Source organism: Peromyscus maniculatus, chromosome 3 (genome assembly GCF_049852395.1).
Source record: "Peromyscus maniculatus bairdii isolate BWxNUB_F1_BW_parent chromosome 3, HU_Pman_BW_mat_3.1, whole genome shotgun sequence".
NCBI lineage: Eukaryota > Metazoa > Chordata > Mammalia > Rodentia > Cricetidae > Peromyscus > Peromyscus maniculatus.
Window position 1 is genome coordinate 69,355,164 of NC_134854.1, and position 5,189 is coordinate 69,360,352.

General features: G+C 47.4%; 1 pseudogene across 1 annotated transcript; it reads left to right on the forward strand.

The window, feature by feature from the left end:
• Positions 1-301: 301 nt before the first annotated feature.
• Positions 302-1,228, forward strand: LOC107400360 (non-histone chromosomal protein HMG-14 pseudogene; annotated as a pseudogene). Its single transcript, XR_013049813.1, has one exon. The product of XR_013049813.1 is annotated as a non-histone chromosomal protein HMG-14 pseudogene (transcript).
• The last annotated feature ends 3,961 nt before the right edge of the window (positions 1,229-5,189 follow it).

The following is a 5,189-nucleotide window of genomic DNA, read 5'->3' on the forward strand; positions in this document are numbered from 1 at the left end:
TTGGCATCTTTTTTGGAGAAATAAAGAATCACACAAAAGCTGGGCGGTGGTGGTGCCCGCCTTTAATCCCAGCACTGAGGAGGCAGAGGCAGGCGGATCTCTGTGAGTTCGAGGCCAGCCTGGGCTACCAAGTAAGTAGCCAGGAAAGGCACAAAGCTACACAGAGAAACCCTGTCTCGGAAAAAAAAAAAAAAAAAAAAAAAAAGAATCACACAAAAATAGCAAAGTAGCCCGGGGAATTTTTGTAGCAAAATGAAAGTCCAGGCCTGATTTACCTCAAGAGAGCAGCAGGCGGCGGCGGGTCGCAGCAGTTCGTGCGGTGGCGGCCGAGGCGGTGTAGCTCCGTGACGGGTTAGGCCTCGCACGCGCCTCCCACCCAGCGCCGCCACGATGCCCAAGAGGAAGGTTAGCGCGGACGGAGCGGCCAAGGCGGAGCCCAAGCGGCGCTCGGCGAGGCTGTCGGCCAAGCCCGCCCCTGCCAAGGTGGACGCGAAGCCGAAGAAGGCCGCAGGGAAGGATAAACCATCAGACAAAAAAGTGCAAACAAAAGGGAAGAGGGTTGCAAAGGGCAAACAGGCGGAGGTGGCTGACCAACAAACCACAGATGTGCCTGCAGAAAATGGAGAGGCTGAGAACCAGAGTCCTGCCTCTGAAGTCGAAGAGAAAGAAGCCAAGTCCGACTAACCATCCATCGTGTCTGTCAGTGTCCCCGCCTCCCTTCTTGTACAATCCAGAGGAATATTTTTATCAACTATTTTGTAAATGCGAGTTTTTTAGTAGCTCTAGAAACATTTTTAAAAGGTGGGGGGAAGTCCCGCCTCATCCCATTTTTTAAGTGTAAATGATTTTTTTAAGAGGTTAAATCACTTGCTGGTTGTTTATTTTTTGGTACAACCAGAAAATAGCAGGATACTGAATCAGGAGAGGCTGTGACTGTCTCGGGGGTCACCATAACATTCCGTAGAGGGGGCTAGTTTTATATCCTACAACACAAAGCATACTTGGAGTCTTGGTCGTGCATTTGTGTCTGGAATATTTTCAGTTATTTCTGGTCTCGTGTTTCTAGTAGAACTGTATCCTAAAAAACCACTCCTCGGTCCTTGCCCTGTCAGAACTGTCTCTGGTCATGGCAGTCCATTTTCCTAACAGTTGTGATAATGTGCTGTGAAAGATTGAAATTTTGAATATGTACTGTATGTGGCATAAAATTGTGAGTCAGTGGAATTAAGGATTGTGAGCATTTGATTGTTATGTGAGGTCTTAGGGAAAACTTGCCAAGCTTAGGATGGAACATCACTGGAATAAGTTCAAAGAGAAACAATAATACATGGCTCTTTTGGGTACGTGAACACAATGTATGACTCTTAGAATTTGGGTCCATGTTTTAAGAATTGAAATGTCTGTGTACTCAACCAATAAAGTCTCAGTTGTGAAAGAGAAAAAAAAAAAAAAAAAAAAAAAAAAAAGAGAGCAGCAGGCTACCTGAGCTAGAGAGGCCTCTCTCCTTTTATGGGTACCAGGAGAAGGAAGAGGAGTTGGTTGCTAAGGGTGGGATATGGGAGATCTTCTGTTTTGACTGACAAGCTTGTGCTATATAAGCTTTTATTGAATAAGTTTGTTCCTTCTCATGATGCATCTGATTTTAATCATGCATAGGGATAAGATGGTGACATGGTTGTTTATTTTTCCCCTAAAAGCTCATTCAAAGGACATAGTTTGCCTTATTGTGCATGGACCCCAAGTCAATTTAGGCTTTGTCAACCCTCTGCCTCTGGCTGCAGGATATGTTATGGAGCAGGTTTGAGTGGAAACTAACCAGGAAAAAAAGTTATCACAGATGCTAGGTAGGAACAATTTACTCCATATTTTTGTTTTGTTTTCTGAGACAGGGTTTCTCTGGCTGTCCTGGAACTCACTCTGTAGACCAGGCTGGCCTTTTACTCACAGAGATCTGCCTGCCTCTGTCTCTCAAATGCTGGGATTAAAGGTGTACGCCACCACTGGCTTACTCCATCATTTGAGGTGGGATGTACAGACAGTTTGATACAGGTGAGGTTCCTGCATCACCAGGTCACCAGATATACTGTTAGGAAAGAGATATGTATATAACTGCATCCAAAAGTGGGTCCCAGTTGCTCAGCCATCGTGATGCTCACCTGCCTCACTGTGACGGTGGGACCCAGTCTTCCCTCCAGGTAACAGTAGAATCCAAGCCCCTACTTCCTGGTTACTGCTGGAGCTACTTGCCAAGTTTCTTCCTTGGCACCAAGGTGCAACCAGCATGGTAGGGTCATGTTTATGGCCAATTCACAGGACCTTAGGCCATACACATGCCTGCTGGTTGAGGTCCCAGCTAGAGATCAAAGGTCTATTGTGCTAATCCTTGCCAGCCATTCTACTCACATTTGTCAGAATTCTTAATACTAGCCAAGGCTTTAGCACACTCAAGATATTTGTTTGTTTGTTTGTTTGTTCTTTTGAGATGGGTCTCACTATGTCCTCTTGGCTGGTCTGGAACTCCATAGACCAGCTTGGCCTTGAACTCACACAGATCCACCTGCCTCTGCCTCCTGAGTGCCAGGTTTTGTTTTTTGTTTGTTTGGTTTTTGCTTATTTGTTTTCTAAACAATCATGTTTTCCTATGAGTCTTTAAAACAATAAAAACTGACTTTAAAAAACGTTATGAGCAGTGCTCATGTGGGTATGGTGGGCCTGACAGATACCACTGCAAGGAGATAAAGGGTGATGGAGAGATGGGAGGGATGGGGGAGCAGAGCGGCGCATGTGCTGTGCAGAGGCAGAACTGGTGACATGAGAGCAGTGATGAGCATGAGAGAGGACTGAGGTCAATGGTGGATCATGTCATTGACTGGATGGTGTCCAGCAGCCCAGAGCTTATATAGATGCAGTCTTAGCTTCCAAACAAGCTGCCTGGCCTCAGGATCACCCTAGCTCTGGGCAATGACAGAGGCCTGAGATAAGGAACAGTCCACTTTCTAGATTAAACATTCTCAAAGGACCATTATGTCCTGTTATGCTGCTGATAGCCGTGTGTGGGTCAGTGGCCCTGATGTGACTGGGGTCCAGGTTGATATCCGAGGACCATGTTGATATCCGAGGACCTGATGACATTTGGATATTCATGGCCTGAATCCATGTTGATGATCCATGGGATGTTTTTCCATGGGGACCATACTGATGTGAGTTGCCTGCCCTGTCACTTGAGGCCATGGTGTTGTCTGGGTCTGGGCTGCCACTAAAGGCCATGTCTGGGTCCGAGGTCCTGCTACAGTCAGAGTCTGAGTTGTTATCTGTGGCTCATGTTACCACTGAAGGTCACACAAATGTGCTACAGCCTGGAGCCATGTTGATGTTCTTGGGCCAGGCTGCCACTGGGGACCTGTGCAGCCACCTAAGGCCACGGTGAGTCTGTGCTGCTGCAGAGGGCCATGTCTGGATCAGTGGCCTTACTGAGGCCCAGTCTGTGTTGATATTGGTGGCCCATGTTACCACCAAAGGCCAGGCAGACGTCTGTGGTCTTTGCAGTAGCCTAAAGCCATGTTGGTGTCCATGGTCTCTGCTGCATTGGAGAGCCTTGTCTGGGTCTATGGCCCTACTGCAACTTGGAGCCCTGCTCCTGTTCTGTGCTGATGCCAGAAACCATATGGAAGCCTCTGATCCACAGTCCTTAAAGAGCAAATAAGCTAATTTGGCAGTGATATAAATGATTACAGATGCAACTGATGGAGGACTTTTGTGGCAACACCTACCTGCACCCCAACCATCCCCCCCCCCCTGCCCCAAATAGTAACAGCCTAAACAGGAAGCCATGGAAGGGAACTCTTAAAAACTGAGATAGGATGCTGAAGTGTGGCTCTCTGCAGAGGGAGGGAGGGGAAGGACTCAGCTCTGCGTAAGGGGCAGGCTACCGAGAGTTGGACCATGCTCCAGTGAGTATACAGAGGACACAAGTTGGTTGTTGCTGCTGTTGTGTTTTGCTGGGGGTGGGGTCACGAGGGTGGGGGTGGGACAGGAAAGGGAAGGGAATGTGGTAGGGGGTGTATGATGTGAAATCCTCAAAGAATCAATACAAATATATGTGGGGGAAGAAATTGTCTTTAAAAAAAAAAAAAAGTTGGGCTGGATGGAGGGATGGCTCAGAGGTTAAGAGCACTGGCTGCTCTTCCAGAGGTCCTGAGTTCAATTCCCATTAACCACATGGTGGCTCACAACCATCTGTAATGAGATCTGGTGCCCTCTTCTGGTGTGCAGGCATACATGCAGGCAGAACACTATACATAATAAATAAATCTTTTTAAAAAACGTTATGAAAGGCCCTTGATTTTTAAGGTTCAGGGACTAATAGAAAAACACTTCCAGCAGGGCATGATGGCACACACCTTTAATCCCAGCACTCCGGAGGCAGAGGTAGGCAGATCTCTGAGGCCAGCCTGGTCTACAGAGTGAGTTCCAGGACAGCAAGGGCTAGGCAGAGAAACCCTGTCTTCAAAAAATAAAAATAAATAAACAAATAAATAAATAAAAATAAAATAAAGAATACTTCCTCCAGGGGTTCAAGAAGGGAGAAAAATTGACCCCTCCAGGCTATATGTAATTTGTTCCCTGCCTCCCCCGCGTCCCCAAGCAGAGCATAGTGGCACACACTTGTAAATCCCAGCACTTAGGAGTCTGAGATAAGGGGATCCAAGTGCAAGGCCAGCCTGGGCTCCACCCTCTGCCAATCTTGTCTGGAAATGGCCTTATGGACACTTCCAGAGATATGGCTCCCTAATGTGCTAGGCCTTCCTTAATCTGGGTCTGGTTGTGAGTGAGGCAGGCAGCCCTCATCAGGAAGCAAAGCCTCCACAATTTTGATCCTTGGCACTGTTATGCCCAGATCGAGGGGACCCTCAGAAGACCACCACTGAGACCGAATCCCGCATGTAAAAGCAAAGAGCCTTTATTTCAAGCTCCAGAGCTTGGTCCCTCTGTCTGTCTGACACAGTGGTGAGAGCAGAGAGCCCTGAGCCCAGGCGGGGCAGAGTTTTTATCATAGCAGAGGTTGAGGTGAGGGGGTTTTCAGGGTTCAGGACCTTGATTGGCTGACAATTGTCTAGGGGTATTTTTAAAACAAAAATAGGTGTATGCTAGACTCAAGCATCTGGCCACCTTATCTAATGGTTGGAATG